This window comes from Cydia splendana, chromosome 4 (assembly GCF_910591565.1).
Source record: "Cydia splendana chromosome 4, ilCydSple1.2, whole genome shotgun sequence".
In the NCBI taxonomy this organism is placed as follows: domain Eukaryota; kingdom Metazoa; phylum Arthropoda; class Insecta; order Lepidoptera; family Tortricidae; genus Cydia; species Cydia splendana.
Window position 1 is genome coordinate 24253858 of NC_085963.1, and position 18861 is coordinate 24272718.

An 18861-nucleotide genomic window follows, 5' to 3' on the forward strand; every position below is an offset into this window, starting at 1 on the left:
TCATAGGCAGAATTAACGCAAAAAATTGGCAGACACCGCGGTATTTAGGATGAATCGCCATACAATACTTTTTGAGAGCTAAACTGTAATTTCAGAAGTTTAGCGAATATTTGTTGGCAAATAATATTTTATACGCGTTAAAGGTTAACGAACCTGTGCTAAGAATCACGAAAAAAAAGATAAGAATCACTATTAAAAGTAATGAGCCATTTGCCAATTTTCTTTAAAGTGTAGAAACATTTTTCTTTTACATTTTGGATTTTTTATATTGCATTTATTCATTCTCTTTTACTCATTTTTAATGAGTAGGAGCGAGTTTTATCTAGACTTACCTCGCATAGTTCAAACCAAATACTAGTTTAGGCACAGGGTTAAAAATATCTGGTGTTATCAAGAACATAGTATTTGCTTGTCAAAAATATTCATCATATTTGACCAAAACTTCGCTTGCCCATTTGGTTGGAGAACAAGCTTCCTTTCAAAGGCACAGATTTCGCATCATTTCCTCTAAAAATCAGAAAGGTGATGAACCCCTTTCCGAGTCGTTATTGATGCAAAGGGAGTCGACAAACAAGAGATCGTTGCGAGCGTCATATAACTGAATGTTTGCACCTGGAGCGTAAAAAAGTACTTTTCGAATAAATGTTGTTTATTGATCGGCTGTTCCATTTTTCCTCTCATCTTCAAATTGATATCACTTCAAATTATTCGATTAAGCTGTAACTTCACATACTGGCAATACAATATGATGGTATTATCGAGCTGATCTGATGACGGAAACTGAATGTGGCGACAACGCAAACTTATTGTGTTTGGGTTTGTTACGACGTTACGAATAAAATTGTCTCGATGAATATATGAATTAACTGTTAAAGAAAAATAACGCAAGCGCCAAAGTTCGTATCAAAAATGAATAAAAGTTTCACGTTTTATTTCCCAACAAATCAAAAAATATATCAAAGAATACTTACGTCCATGTTGTCTTGAAGCGTTCTCGCCCGCGCCCACCGCTCGCTGAGCCGTCTGCGGCGTCGCAGCAGCGCCGGCACCGCAACACGGCTCACCCACTCCCCGAATTCTGCGTGATGTTTGACACCGTTATTTGTCACCGTTAGGTGGGAAATGCTTAGTTGGCACAAAATTGGAAATTAGTTATTTGTTACCGTTAGGAGGGAAAAGCTAAGTTAGCACAAAATACATCATTTGGAAATTCGTGAGTGACGAAGGGTGGATTATGCATGCCAGCTGATTGCGTAAGTATTGTTACTCTTAGGGGAACCGCTCGTGAGCCTTCTAAGGGGTAGCAGTTAGTACAGTTACCATCAGATATATGTATATAGGAGGGGTCGAGGTGCTCAAAAATATCTGAACACGGACTCTAACGCCTTGACAATAGAGGCGTGTTCAGATATTTGCGAGGACCTTGGCCGCTCCGAAATATCTGATGGCGACTGTACAAAATAGATTAGCCGAGCATTGGTGGGGGCTAAAAGATTAGAATGGATAACACAGAAGACAACGCAGTGAGTTGTATCTTAGCATCATAGTATCTTGGCTAGCTTAGATAGGACCTGCGGTAACATGGGCATAAAGATAAGCAAAGTGTATATTAGGTCAAACCAAAAGTAAAAGTTGTTACTTGACAATGTTAGGTTACTTGAGCTGGGTCATGTTTGTCTGAGACACAGGAGCGAGTATCATCTGATTAGTCAAACTAGTTTAGGGTAGGGTGAGATAGATAACAATATAAACCAAAGTAGACCAGATTAGTGGCCTTGGAACTTATACGTTAAAAACGGGACATTGAATTATGTTAATAAGCTCAGGTGTTTTCTTGGATGTAAAGCTTGTTGTATTTGTAAAAGTTTTAAAATAAGTGGTGCTGGTGCAGTAAAAATTATAAATGTGCTAAATGCTTGAAATAAAAATGTTAATAAATATTAAATAGGACAAATTGTTTAAAACTGTTTGTCTAAACATTTTGAACAAATGAAAGTTATAACGTCAGAAACATAATACACAGTTAGGAGAAAATTTGCGAAGATGCATTAAAGCATGAATTACACCTGCACCCTCTAGATTTGTTCAATAAAGGTTAAATACGAAATAGCTTAAATTAACTTATAATGTTATACATATTATATTGCATTGTGTACGACTATAGTTACAGCAACAATTAAATCGATTACAAGAGTAACTTTCCATAAACTAACTCATAACTTACGAGAATTGGCCAACAAATACAACACAAATTAATTAGCCATAAGATTGATGTAGGTTAAATATAACATAAATAAATAGTGTTACATCCACAGATCTAGAATGACGCTTACGTTTAAAGATAAATGAAGTGTGTAAAAGGGAAGCCACCACGTACATTTAATGAATGCAAAAGTGTCAGGCAGCAACTTTAAACACACGGCAACTTTTGGTTCTCTGTAGCAGCCGCTCTAAAGCGTAAGGTTAGCTGACTAAGAAATACGAAAATCTGTAACCAGGATTCAGGAGATAATATATCTTAAAATATTAGTGTTTCGTACAATACTTTGTTCACTGAACACTTATGGGATCATTTCGGTATTGCAAATCGGTTAAATGCGTTTTATACAAAAGCAAATAATTAACATATCCACATATTAATTCTGGATACAATACTTCCAACGACTTTTAACATCATTTCGATTTTCCTAGCGCTATTGATCATTGATAAGCAATCTTTTTTATTCTAGATCTGTGGTTAAATGAGACAGTATAGTAGCTACTGTAAGCAAGTGTAGGAATGCAAGTACGGTCAGCGTCCTTAATACAACATCAATTTTTTGCATAAATTTTGCTCTATGTCAAGCCAACATGTATACCAATTTATTTAAGATGAACAATAATATAAACTTAAGCAATGTGAAAGTGTCTACTAGGTGCTTTTAAATCATTTATAGTAAATTGAACTCACCACGAAATCAACATAGGTAATATAAATAAGTGTACTAAATTTATACATATACCTTTGATCAGGTACTTATGTCAGATTATCCTAATCACGAACAATTTACAGTAAATGATTTGATATAATAAACCAGTACGTGTATACAAACACAAATATAATATTTACATCGACGCCATAATGTTATCAACAGTGTACAAACAGCAACACTCCTATAACTCTACATCGGTGAACCTTATTACAAAAGGCATAAGGTCCATCGATGTACAGTTAACAGTATGGGCGATGGTATCATCATTGTTCATCTTATTGAATAAACACTGACCTAGTGCTTCTTTCGTCATGATATCTGTGTCGTGTTCTGTGTCCATTTTGTGTGTTTTTATATCACTACCTATTGACAAACTATCGTTTATATCGTCACCACACTGACAGTTTTGTCCACTTTCACTTGGCACTGTTATGTTCGTTTTATGTCGTTTCGTTGTAATTTAGGAAGTGTTACAGGAATTCCTTGAAGCGTTTATTGATATTGCTGGTACGATCTCTATATTATGAATCATAGAAGAAAATTATACGGAAAATTTCAAAAACATTTCACATACCAATCAAATTTATAGGTTTGTTGTAAAAAAAAACATGAATTAAATACCCCTAGCATTATTTAAGCAAATCCTGCACTTACGTTTTATTTTGCTGAAAAGCTTTTTATTCTCCTATCATATTACCTGATTCAGGCATTAAATCTGCCATTTGTACGATTTTCTATCGTGCAATAAAGTTGAAATAAATAAATAATTAGCAATATAGCAGTAGTTGCTTGTTATCCATTTCTAACTGATATATTTTGTTACTTTTCCGCAACATTAGTCTTCTCAATAAACGATTATCTAAAAATATCTCCGCATTGACAAGCGAATGACGCAACGAAATCCTGATTCCATCAATTGGCTGTGATTTCTGCAAGTTCAAGCTTTTGGCATGCATCCGTTGGCATCGATGACAGACGGGTTGCGCCATACATTCCCGTCCCTCGCTAACCGACCGCACCGGAGTACATTACTCTGGGGGATTAACTATGTGCAGGTGGATTGCAGGTATTTGCCAAATTGAATGAATATAATGAGTAAGGGATTAGGTCAAATGTTTTTGGCTATGAAATTAATTATTAAAACTTCTACACAGTGGCAGAGATCGCGGAAGTACTTAATCAAAGTATTTAATAGGACCAACATGGAGATCCAACCGAAAATCAAAGAGCTAGAGAGCACACATAGTATGGTATTCATGGTGGTTAGGTTTCATAATAGAAAATAGACTACGGGGACTATTTTACTACGAACCAAAATATAAAAAGTAGACCAAATTTCCAAAGCATGTAGACTAGAATCTAGTCTTGATCTAAATTCCGGACAAGGTCGGGACGGGTTTATGGCAACTGCTGAACATTTCATTGCTCGGCGTCGCCCATTTACTGTCATCTGTCATGATTTAAGACTAACGAGTTGGCTTTGGAAGAGATTCTGGTTGATAAAATGACTAATGAGACTTCCTGGAGCGTGCAATATTGAAACAGATGTAAAAAATGTCCGGTCTTAACGTCAAGATGTTGAGTCACGTATCTTAGGGAGCTTTTAGTAAAATTTGTAATTATTTTGCTACTTTTTTTCCACGTATGTACGTACATATGGCTTCCAATTAGTTATGCATCATGTGCATAAGGACCCTTCTCTGATGAACATATTATTACGTGGAACCTGTAAAATAAATTGTATTGAATGGAATCGAATTGTATTTCAGTAAAAGTCCATCATATTCCATCATCATACCATTTCTAAATGTTGTATAAATAAATAAATCATTTTATGGGCATGAGTATTTTAAATGATTCCTGTCAGACTCAGATTTATTTAAACTAAGAAAACAATAAAATTCGTATTTAAAAAAATAATGTAATGTTGAATGGGCTGAACGTTTTACCGTCAAATTATTATTATTTGTGGCACTTTGGCTCCTTTATCTGCTATTGTGTACATTTTCTCTCGTAAACATATTGCACAATAAACCCAACAACCATCGTGAATAATAGTTTTTGGCACACTACGATGAATTGAACACCATTAAATTATGACTTTAACAACGTTTGTGACTAATGTTGCATTAATAGCATTACTGTAAAATTTGTCACGGCTGTTAGTGAACTTGATGCCATCACTCTCCAATCTTAGCGATAGCATTTATTTCGTGGCATCCTCAGCTACTGCTGCGGAGCCCAGGATCCGCTTTGAGACTTTTTCTTCGTACCTACTGTTTTTGTGGACCTCTTTTGTGAGGCCATTGGGGCGTATGTCATCTCCCACAACTTCAAGCCAGCTCCTGCTCTTAACATGACATTGTATAAATATGAATGAGTCATGACACCCATTAAAAAAAGCGGCCAAGTGCGAGTCGGACTCGCAAATGAAGTGTTCCGTAGCAGCAAGTAACATAATAAAATTGCGGTTTACGATTTATGACGTATTATAAAAAAAGCTACTTACTAGATCTCGTTCAAACCAATTTTCGGTGGAAGTTTGCATGGTAATGTACATCATATATTTTTTTTAGTTTTATCGTTCTCTTATTTTAGAAGTCTGTAAGTCGGTGAAGTACTGGAATCCTTTATAACGAGACAGATTCCCCAAGAACAGGCAGGTTTTGCGAGAGGAAGAGGGACACGGGAGCAAACCCTCAATATTAGGCTGGTGATAGAGAAGTGTAGGGAACATAACATCAGTGCCGCTATGTGCTTTATAGACTATGCAAAGGCCTTCGACTGCATCAGCTGGAAGAAAATGTTCGAGGTGATGAGCGAAATGGGTGTGCCAGATCACCTAACCTTTCTGGTCCAAAACCTCTACCTCAGTGGTAGATCCAGGGTGAGGATAGGGGAGTGTGTGTCTCAACCTTTCCAAACGGAACGCGGGGTGCGTCAAGGATGTATCCTGTCACCGCAATTGTTCAACCTAATCGGTGAACATATCATGCGTAGGGTTTTAGAGAACCGGCACGGCGGGATACGCATTGGCGGCTACCTCCTGAATAATCTGCGGTTTGCGGATGACACTACAATCATAGCCTCGACAGAAGCTGAACTCGCCGATATACTGGACCGGATTGATCGCATCAGCGCAGAATATGGTCTTCTGATCAATCGAAGTAAAACCAAACTGATGTTTGTCAACAGGAGCGGCCATCCACAGAGAACCAACGAGCTACGTGACCTCGATACAGTGCACAAGTTTGTATACCTAGGATCATAAATTAGCGATGACGGGGACTGTGATCAGGAGATAGTCAGGCGAGGTCAGATGGCCAAAGCAGCAGTGAAGCGACTTGAGAAGATCTGGAGGAACCGAGGAATTAACCGCAAAACAAAGATAAAGCTCATGCATACCCTTATCTTCTCAATCTTCCTGTATGCTTCCGAGACTTGGACATTGAAAGCCCGGGCACTTAGAAGGATAGACGCGTTCGAGATGTGGTGCTGGCGCAGAATGCTGAATATATCTTGGACTGAACGCCGCACAAACGAGTCTATCTTAGAGGAGCTCAATATCACCACAAGGCTATCCACCATCTGTACCCAAAGAGTCCTCAAATTCTTCGGCCACACAGTCAGACGCGGCACGGACACGCTAGAAAGGCGCATTATTACCGGGAGTGTCGACGGACGAAGGAGTAGAGGGCGTGCACCCAGTAGATGGTCAGATGTGGTCCAAAATATTACCCAGACTTCGCTCCAGGCAACGATGCAGATGGCCGAAGATCGAGAGGCCTGGAGAGCAGTGGTAGGAAGAATAACCCATAGGAGTCACGTCCCTCAGACATGAGGTCACGACCACGAAAAAGATTTTAGAAGTTACAGGGGTGCGAGGGGAGGGGGGGCACACATTTTACCACTTTGGAAGTATCTCTTGCGCAAACTATTCAGTTTAGAAAAAAAATATATTAGAAAATGTTTGTTTGCTCTGTGGATATTCTAGTTGTTATTCCGTTGTTTATTTTTTGTATACGTGTTAGTAGTTAGTGGCAACTTCACTGGTTCATGTATTGAATAATATTAATATCTGTAAGTATTATTGTACCGTTTGTGCCCAAATAAACATTAAAACATTAAAAACCTCAATACCATTTTTGAAGACCTATCCATAGATACCGCACACGTATGGGTTAGATGAAAAAAAAAATTCAGTTTCATTTCTAAGTATGGGGAACCCCCAAAATTTATTGTTATTTTTCTATTTTTGTGTAAAAACCTTAATGCGGTTCACAGAATACATCTACTTACCAAGTTTCAACAGTATAGTTCTTATAGTTTCGGAAAAAAGTGGCTGTGACATACGGACGGACAGACAGACAGACATGACGAATCTATAAGGGTTCCGTTTTTTGCCATTTGGCTACAGAACCCTAAAAATGCGGAAATTGTTTTTGACTAGTGAGCCTAAGGACCCAGTTTTAATTTTTAATGAAGTATAAACAAAAAACAACACAGTATCTGAAGCAAATAAACACCGTGACTAATCCTAAGCCACAGAAATGCATGGACTTGAAATAGTTATCGCTAATATTAGTCCCTCCTACGATATTCCGAAAATATATGACGGATGTGCGTTCTTCAATATGCAGACGAGTGGGATTAATATAAACAAATTATATTGATTTAAGGATTCAAAATAGCTATCAATCGGAAAACTTATTAGTTTTTTGTGAATTAAGAATAAAATAAAATAATATGGTATAATAATGTAAATGATGCAACAGAATCTTTTGAAGATAACTATTTATGTTTGTATACGGCAAATCATAGAACGTAAATAAAGAAATTGTGATTACTCACCAAATATCAGAAAACAAATTAGATCGCGGTGTGGATAAAGAAGAAATTTCTAAAGCAAAACCTACTTTTCTCTTGCACAGTAACCTACAATCAATCTATACAGTAATTAAAGAAGATAAAGTAGTTTTATTTGAAGTGGCAGTCGCTCAGTCAGTGGTGTCAGTGGCAGACGAAAATGTCAAACGGTGGGCTGATACCGGCGAAATGAATCATGATGTTATTTGCAGGGTTTCAATCAAAGTTGCTACATTACTGCAGTGGTTTGCACTGTAACCTTTTCTTAAACAACAATTTTTGCATGATCAACGTAATAATATTTATAACACAATTTTATTCCATTTGTATTCATCATATCTATTAAAAATTGAGCCTCATTTTTTGCAGTAGGTACTTAAAAAATAATAGCTTGACAGTTTATTTGCCTGAAAACATGAAACAATATACTGAAATAAAAGTAGAACTCTAAGTGTAATGTACACCGATTTAAAAACTTCTCTACTCAAAATCGAAGTCAGATTAAAGTTTGTTTCACATATGTACCGTAAATTATTTTTTTTGTTTATTAGGCAAAGATTTATACTCAATTTACTTCCTGAATTATATCCAATGAAATGTACTTAAACCTAGCGATAATGTTAAAATGAACGTAAACATTTTTACACGATAATCATAATAAATCCGGCCCATTCCAAGAGGCATTACATTTTGTAAATAAACAGATGTTTCGTACGAACGGTTTAGTCTCGAGAGCTTGAATGAGGGTATAAATAGTTGTTTTGGCTGGAAGGTCGATGAATTGTGAAATTGTCGGTAGGTGCTATAAACTGAAATAAGTTTAAGAAAATTAAAAAACAAGCAATATCACCGATATAATTATATTCATAAGAACAATATTAGTATTGGTGAATAGAATCAGGCGTTACTTTGCGGAAATCCATACTAATTAAAACCAAAATATTACTTTGCTAATCCGCGAAAAGATAACGTGCTAGTCAATCAGTGCTAACCCGTTATACTTACTTGCGTATTTTTACATGCAATTAATATTCCCACCAATTTTTTTTTTTTTTTTTTTTTTTTTTTTTTTTTTAACTGACCAAACTGAATATGATCAGAGAGTTGTTATTTCTGTGTTCGCTACAGGACAGGACTTTCCGTTCTATTAAAGGGAACTATTGTCATGACAACGGTGAAGATCGTGAACTTCTCGTGAGCACTACAAATAATATTGAATATATTAATTATATTAATAGAAAAGAGAGTGATACTGATAAAATAGTTACACCAGCTACGTATCAATTAAAAGAAGTGATCGCCAAATGTCAGTGCACGGCGTACCAATCAGGTCCGCGTTCCGGTGTGTTTACACTATCACCACTTTATCTTTTCACATCAACAATTCCTAATCTCGAAGCCATAAGGCCGAAACTCGAATGTATCGATTCCCGTGAAAGCTTGTCTGAATTACAGGGCGCCAAATTATGTAGGTCGTCGCCGTCAATCTTATTGAGAGGTCGGAAGGTCTATTTTTGATTGGTTGGGGTTGGAAGAAAGTTTGTTGGAGGACAAGCCGGGTAGGCCGGTCTAAAAGCGTCTCCTGGCACGCCAGTGGGACAAGGACGCGACTATGCAGTCCGCAGATTGATAGGTCGATTAATCTTTAGTTTAAATTTTAAATTACTAACAATTTAGCGTTTATCAGTAAACAGCCAAATGTTCGCTTGGCTACCTAATCTAAGAAGAATTCACGTATAAGTTTATTTCTCAACAGATCATCGTCTGACCTTGTAATATTGAAGGAAAACTATTTAAGCCGTATTATAAGCTTAAAATTCTTTTAACTAGCCTCTAAAAAACTTGTACAATTTTATTTATTAGCAGTTTCCGTAGTAGCTTGGGCAACAATGATTTCGTATCCCGACTGTTCAACTCAAGAACTCGTTCAGTTCAACAGGTCGCATTTCTCATATGATTCTCTCCTGATATTTTGTTTGGTTTATTAGGATCATCATTGTTTTTTTTTTCTATTACATTTTCAAAAAAACATATAAATGGTGGAGCCATTGGGACTTGCGAGGACAGCTCACAAAGCCACAAGTGATATTTGTTTCAAAACGTTTCCGCTCAACGCGCTCCAAACAATTTTCGTACAGTTTCAGAACTGCATAGCGTAAGAATGTTGTTTACTGTCGTCAAGGTTGCGTTGCACGTTTGTTTAAATTTGAGTGTTCCACATCACTGCACATTCACGTGTGAGGTTAGTTACGAAGGTTCAAAGGGTTAAGAGGTTACGAAATGGAATTACGAAACGGTTCCGATCGATGTATTTCGGGCAGCGCGTGCGCCGGCGGCCAACACGGCAATATAACTGACTGAAGCTCGAAGCTTTACTATTTTGATACGAGGATTTATGGGGTATAAAAACGATCATTGTGGCGTGGATTTTAACGTTTAGCATGTTAATGAAGTATTTATATCCATATAAACCATTGTGGCTTCTAAAGACCGTTCACAATGACTAAATTAATAGGTATAAATATTTTTCTTAACCAATGCAATAGTTGTTACTAATTTGACTTAGTAGGAAACCTAACAAAGCTAGTAAGGATAAGTACTCTTAAAGCGTACATACATTCAAATTATAATCAACCATATTCTCCTTCTTCTCAGCATATTTGCGTCCATTGCTGAACGGATTTCCATGTTGATCTGTATGCGGCGGTTCTATGCCAGGTCGGTCCTGCCGTCTTTCTAATGTCGTCCGACCATCTGGCTCGTGGTTTTCTGACCGTATTATTCATATCATATTCAATTATTAATTCCTTTTTAAAATTAATCCAATTTTCCATGTAGGTATATTTAGGGGTGGGTCGATGTATATTATGCATGTGAATATTATAAAACATATTTCAAAATCTGAAAATAAATGAAGTGGATCCTAATGGGTGTAAGTATGCAAACATAATGTGAATAAAATTCATTAGTGTAGAAACTGTAGAATTTCAAATGCAATATTTTATTTCAATAATACCTTAAAAGAAAATACACACAAAAAATTAACCAAAACTTAATTATTTCGTGCACAAAGATGTCACAATATTTTGACTAAAATTAAATAAATATTACCGATACTTCGAAAATAATACTCCGCCCCAGATACATTTTCTTAAAAATAATAAAATGTATTGCGAAGATCACTGCCGAATATCGAAGTGAGCATGGACTATAATGAAATAATAAATACAATACAATAAAAATACTCTTTATTGCACACCTCATTACAGAGAACAATACAAATAATGCAGGAAGAAGAGGTTAAACAACAGGCGGTCTTATCGCTAAAAAGCACATACATTACATTAAATACATTATTTTCTGAACTTGGATGGTAGTACATTTATGTCTGTTATCCAACATCCTAGTGTACTATTTTTGTGATATATTCCAAAATACGAAACGTAATCGCCGTATACTTTTCCTGGGGCTGGCGGTTTAAAACCCATACCATTAACGTCTATATCCCTCACAAAATAATTCCCTTTATTGAGTTTGCATGCAATAACGGGCACACCGAAAAATTGAAACCACATTTTGAGGAAAGGGTTTGTACAAGTCAACTTCTTCAGTGTTGCTTTCCATTCGATACCCGTGGCTGTTTTTTTGCCCACCCGAGCTGTTGCTTCCATATCCGCTAATGAAAAGTCTTTTTCCACTGTCAAATTAATTTGCACACGATTATTAAATACACCTTTGTATACCGAGAAATCAAGATGATAGGGTAGTTCTTTGGCATAAGGAAAGTCTGGAGTTTTGCAGTTCTCTATACTGACGACGTTGGCTTGATATTTTTTACAGGAACAATATAAAATATTTGAATATATTAAGATTAGCAAAAAATTCATGGTATGTACGCGTATTTAAAGCAAACACAAACGAAGTGTGTTAAGAATAGTTTCACAATGATGCATAGGAATATTACGAGTAGATAATAATCAATCATGAAAATTCATCCAAGCAATTTTAATACTATTAATTTTACATTACCATTACAGGTATATATCTGCATTGTGTGTTTAATTCGATTCAATGATTATGTTATGTTATAGGTACGCATTTTAATATACGTAAATCATAATCGAACGAGCGAGCAAAGCGAAGCGAAGTTCTTACATTCGACTTTGAACACGCGGCTGGCTAGCGGCACGTCCCGGCATTTCGATGTTTTTAAGCTGAACTGTCAGAAGATAGTTTGATACTCAATAACTTAAGTAAATTTGTTCTAATTTAAATGAAATTGGGTAAACGTGTAGTCGACGGCATTACATTCTAGTCATTAAATTATGAGCAGGCCCGATCAAGGGGTTATTGAGCTAGAAGAGCTTAGAAGGCCAAAAAGCTGTTTGTGAGAGGTCTTGCTATACTGGTCATTTTTTTGCAAGAAACATGGTCGAGTTTAGTATCAAATGAAAGTGCTCGACTTACACTTTTATAATATCGTTTTTAAAGTTACCATTTTGAAATAATTAACAAGATAAAAATAAAATAGAATAAACATAATATATGTATTTGACATTTGACAGGAAATATTTCGGCTTAGCACAGATACAGTTTATTTTAATCTCTATGGTGGTGACTTAAATCTAGGGGAGGGACAGCCGTATACGAAGCCCTTTATTCGAAAAATAGCGACATCTATATTACTTAACGCTAAACTTGTAAATGGCGCTTCAAAATTGATGCAAAAAAATAAATCTTGTCAGTAGAAAAAGGCACGAAACTCAAATTTTCTATGAGACCATATCCCTTCGCGCCTACATTTTTTCTACTGACAAGATCTGCTTGGCCAACTATATTATACATACTACTCTTTGCTTAAATCTATCAGTTAAGGGCTCCACAGACCTTGCAATAAATCCACGCGATCTTTGATCCATTGTCGCCTATAGAGCGACATAAAATAGTAGAAATTAAATAAAATGGAACTCAAAAATGTCCATACTAAATTGTTGCCATGTGTAAGCATTTTACGTCAAAAATGTGACAGTTACGTAGAAAGTGGCGCCCTCATTTATTTTCTATTATTTTATGTCGCACTATACGAGCACCTAAGTAGGTGCAACAAAGTCAATCGCTATATAATTTTTGGTTAACCGCGAGTTCTCAGTTCGGGGCGAACTACTAGTTATTTAATTTTAGAATTTGTATTAGCAAACTGACCACAGTTAGAATGATTATTTTGCTACTTAGATATAGTACGGCTACTGCACTAGTGAAGATCACTGACGACACCCGGGCGGGGATGGATGAACAATCATTCATTACCTACGGTGTTAATGTTAATAGATTTTATCTACACACATATCATAAACTCTCTATGATACCTTCAAAATCCGTAAATAATGGCCCACATTACGATAAACTGTTTTGTTACAGCAAATTTCTTATCTGTGAAAATGTGGTAATAGCTTCATTACTATATCAAAATCGATTTGGTAATGACATTCAAATTTCGAACATCTCTGGAAAAAAAGGCAATTTGATTTGACCCCTATTCTAATATCAGTCGAGATGACGTTTTATTCGTAATCAAATGACAATTGCATACAATATTGACAAATCTCGCTTGTAAGTTGGTATCGGACGATATGGTAATCGACCCCGACTCTAGTTTGTCTTTGAATTAAAAAAAAACTACGGATGCGTGACATGCGTGAAAAAAGTTTTCATTTGCCGCCATTTGACGTACAGTTTATCTTTTAATTAGTTTGTAAGTAAAAAATAATTTGTTTTGTTGTTTTTAAAGTAACTATAACAAAAGTTTCTTGTAAAATGTACGATAAAGATATTTCGGAGACGCCATCTCATATCCGCGAGTTCCGCCAGAGAGGAAAGTGCCCCAATGTCGGCTGTAATATGAGGTTAGTGAATATATCATAGAAAGTTTATAATATGTGTGTAGATAAAGCAGTGTATGTAACTGTACATAATTAGGCATTAAAACACTCGTGTGATACTATTATGAAACTCATTTCATTCGTTTCATAAACCCACACTCGTATTTTAATGCCTTTCATTATGTAGCAGTCACATAAACTACTATTAGCAATGTGTTTATAGATAATACTAATACCGTCGATTTTGACTTTATCCTTGGCTCACTACGCTCTCTTAATATCTCCTGCGGCGATAATCGGATGGTCTCGTAGTATAAAGGTGGATGATACTCTTTCTTCTTGGTGCAACAAGTTAGCCGGCGTTCCCCAAGGCGGCGTGATGTCTCCTTTGTTGTTCTCTATTTTCATTGATTCAATTAAATAAATAAATATTATAGGGACATTCTTACACAAATTGACTAAGCCCCACGGTAAGCTCGAGAAGGCTTGTGTTGTGGGTACTCAGACAACGATATATATAATATATAAATACTTAAATACATAGAAAACAACCATGACTCAGGAACAAATATCTGTATCATCATACAAATAAATGCCCTTACCAGGATTCGAACCCGGGACCATCGGCTTCATAGGCAGGGTCACTACCCACTAGGCCAGACCGGTCGTCAATTACTTGTAACTTTACTTCACATTATCGCCGTTATGCCGACGATCTTCAGATCTACTCGCCAGGCGGTACTGGCGATCTCACGTCTATTATTAGAAAAGTAAATAGTGACTTACAGAAAATCTGGAAATGTATTCGAATACTTTAATGATTAACTTATCTTCGTGGATTGATGACGATGATTAATAAAAAAATACCCTATGTCCTACGCCCGGGCCTGAAAGTATCTCTAAACCAATATTCATCCAAATAGATTCAGTAGTTTAAGCGTTAAGAGGTAACAGAGAGACAGACAGAGTTACTCTGAAGAACTGTATTTGTATATAATAAGCCAGACATAGAAGTTTTTGTGGCATAAACGAGTGTTTTAGAAAATGAAACATCGATATCGATAAGTCTGTAACATATTAATAATTAAAAAATGTAACTTCTACTTGCTGTAAATTACCGACAAATTTTAAGAATTATAAACTGGTATACATTATTTCTTTATTTATAAACCAAGTAAGGCACTAGTCCCACCAAGGGCGAGTAAGCGATAAGCTATAGACTATTATTTTCTCGCTCTAGAAACAAACAAAAGATAGACCAAAACATTGTAACCTGGTTACCAAAATAATTTACATGTCAATTTACAAAAGACAACATTCATCCAGTTTGTAAATAGGAATGCTGTCAAACAACCTCTCACAGTTACTTCCTTAGATCGAACTGTAACAGAGTCTAATCAGACTAACTTTTTAGGTTTATGTGTGGATGATACTTTATCTTGGAATGAGCATATTAATAAAGTATGTAGTAAAATAAACTCGTTTGCATTTGCCTCGTGGAGATTGACAAAAATTAGCAGTAAAGAGACGACAATGTTTTCTCTGTACTCAGATATGGTATTCTTGTTTGGGGAAATTCTAGTTACGCAATCCAAGCACTGTTAGCACAGAAACAATGCATCAGAGCTATTTGTAATGTTGGCATAATGACCTCCTGTAGACCTCTTTTTAGAAATATCAAACTTCTGACTGTGCCATGTATGTATTTATATGAAATTTGTTTATTTGTTAGAGTGCATCCTGAACTTTTTACTAGATATAAGGACATTTATTTATTTTTTATTATAGAACATTATTACACAAATTGACTAAGTCCCACAGTAAGCTCAATAAGGCTTGTGTTGTGGGTACATAGACAACGATATATATAATATATACATATTTATAAATACTTAAATACATAAAAAACACCCATGACTCGGGAACAAATATCTGTGTTAATCACACAAATAAATGCCCTTACCGGGATTCGAACTCAGGACCATCGGCTTCACAGGCAGGGTCACTACCCACTAGGCCAGACCGGTCGTCAGTTTATTACAAGATACCCTAATCGTCTCGTCATACCTGCTAAAAAGACAGTATTATATGGAAAGAGCGCTTATTGTATGGCAATAAAAATTTATAACTGTATCCGAGTGTGTATTTTTTTACGTTATGCGTAGACAGAAATATATACAGGATGATTCATGAGACGTGAGCAGGACTAATCCTGCACACTCAGTAACTGATAATTGATCGATCACCGTCATATTTAGGAGAACCAACAACACTTTTTCCTATTTTTTAACTTTTTGGTGAGGGCAAATTTAATTCTCAACAATCATGGTCACCCTACAGGACCTAATTAATAAACATAAACCTCTTTAACCGTAATGGCATTTTGATTACGAAGAAAATAAACTGTCAAACTTGAGTCAGATACGAGTTTTCTAAAGTAACCAGACCGTGATGACAGTAATGACATTCAATTTGACACAGAATATCGGTAGTTTAGTATTCTAATTTTAGGGTGACAATGCATGTCGTAAAAAAATTAATAACTTTTTTTTTCAACACGACTAGAAAATTAACGTTAACCTCACTAATACTGATACGAAACAGTTGCTTATAATTAACGATATGCGCAGTGTTAGTCCTGCTCACGTCTCCTGAATCACCCTGTATACTACCCAAACATTACATATTCAAGTGAAGAAACCCTATATAATAGGAGCTACAGTACAGCGTTGATTTGAGAGCGCTGCCGTGTCACGCGCATCTCATGTAACTTTAAAAGTTGAGTTTCGAGATAATTACGTTTAAAGTTTTAAAGATTCAAATGCTGTTATCGTTGACGGTTCGTCGTATTTTTTTAATTTTTTCTAATCTACATGTAGGAAATATGGTCACAGATTAGGCCCTTTAATTTGTTTTTCGCATTATTGAATAGTTTTCATTTTATTCGAATTAAATGATTTCGCATGATCAACTCTTCCGTACTATAGTGGTCACACGAAGTCATGTAAGTCAAGTTACATGACATACGCGTGATCAAACGTGACACGTTTTACTATACCAATATTGTTGTCGTATAAATCAAGCGCTCGGCCAGTCATGCCTAACTCCGGTAACTTAAGAAACAATGTTGATATTTTGGTTGTGTCAGTCATACAACTCAAGTTAACTAAGTTGTGCCTGACGCCATCGGCAAAAAAAATGAAGTTACATGAGTTAGCCATATGCTTTTCTCAGTAAATAATGAAGATTTTCAAAATTTTATTTTAGAAGATATATATTTAATGGTTTTTAAGAGGATTTAGACTGGTTATCCGTAACTCGTGTAACTCGAGTTAACGGAGTTTGGCGTGACACGGTACAGCGACTAAAGTTTTTTGGTTCCTAGTTGCCGTCGACCTCGGTAAGGCGAAATCCTCGTTAACAAGAAATAAAATGCCATTCAGAGCCAAAAACCTCCATAACTCAAAATATTTAACCTCACTAAGACGACCAGTGCCTAAGGAAGTCGGTACTTATATCAAAGGATTTACTTTTGTAAGTTTGAAATTGGATTAACTATGTTTTTTTTAGATTTACATTAAGATTATTATCATCACTAAGTACCTATAGACTACATACTAAATAACCTAAAATATAAGTTATATAAAATTGCGAAAGCAATCATGTTTGTATGTCTATCATAATAATACTGTAATAATTTGAAGTTTGGAGTTAATGACAATACCTAATGACAAAAATGATAGAACTAATGTCTAATTAATCGTTCCATCCAGGACACGTGTCATTGTAATACTAATTTTAATAAAATCCGTTCGTATTTGTTTTTAAAAAAATACAAGATCATGAAATATTTACTAATCTTAATATATTCAAATATTTTATATTGTTCTTGTAAAAAATATAAAGCCAACCTCATCAGTATCAAAAACTGCACAAATCTAGAATTCCCGTATGCCAAAGAAATACCCTATTCAATTGATTTAGAAGTCTACAAAGGCATATATAACAATCGTCTCAAATTTAATTTGACAGCGGAGAAGGACTTTTCAGTATCGGACTTGGAAGTAACAGTTATTGTTGGAAGAAAAACAGCCGCGGGTACCATCGAGGCGGCAGCAATAATGAATCATTTGACTTATACAAGCCCTTTCATTAAAATATTGTTACAATTATTCGGTATATCGCCTATTGGATGCAAAATAAGAAAAGGGAATTATTTGGTAAAGGATATTGACGTTAACGCCATACCTTATTCAGCGGTGCCAATAGGAAAAATATATGGCGGAGAATACGTTACCAAGTTTGTCATATTGCGCAAAAACAGCACAATGGGTTGTTGGGTGACCATTGTAAAAATAGTGCCGACATAGAGAAATGGTTACGGGAAGAGGACATGGGACGATCGATGCTCCATACAAAGGTATGATGGTGGAAAGCAGTGGTGAAAAAATAAGCGTTTATTCATGCAATATTAAGTGTATTTGTTTAGAGAAAAAATTACGTACATGTTGACACGATCGATATAAGAGCATCAAAATAAAAAAACATGACACAGAAACAAATTCAAATATTCCCGCGATCATAGACAATGTGAGCAGCCAGCACTTTCCAACAACGTAGTTCTCATTTTCCTAACTGGATATTGACATTATGGAATAGTACAAGTGGAATATTGTACGAGAGTCTATTATATTCACGACAGCCGTAGGCTGGAGTGAATTAAACACTCGAGTAATAATATTCTTACATCGGAGTTACACACAATGTTTTTCATCACACTTGCGAAGAAAAATCTAAATTTTAAGCGAAATCATTCTTAAATACGGTGACATTTCAAACATTCGTCCGCCATATTGAAATTTTATAGCAGTGTAGGCGTCGAAGCACAGACCCATCGACATTCAGCCACAATTGAAAATTGTGTAAAAATATTATAAACGGCTTTTAAATTAATCTAATTAAATATTTTTAAGCATAAACAAAAATATTAAATAATAAACGTCTATTTTTAAAGTAAAACCCCTGTATACCTTGACTTTAAACAAAGTATTTTACTTATGACGTATACATGGTTCGTATGAATTAGTGGCATAAGTAAAAAAAATCCGTCAAGTGCGAGTCGGACTCGCGTTTCAAGGGTTACG

At 35.7% G+C, this 18861-nt stretch overlaps 1 protein-coding gene across 4 annotated transcripts in view; it reads right to left on the reverse strand.

Annotated features, from left to right (window-relative positions):
- Positions 1-971: 971 nt before the first annotated feature.
- The window catches only part of LOC134790150 (titin homolog), a 113552-nt gene continuing 95662 nt past the window's right edge, over positions 972-18861 (reverse strand). For all 4 annotated transcript variants that reach the window (XM_063760949.1, XM_063760951.1, XM_063760950.1 and 1 more), the window contains one exon: positions 972-1078. The gene's annotated coding sequence lies outside the window, so the exon portion shown is untranslated. The remainder of the gene's footprint in view (positions 1079-18861) is intronic.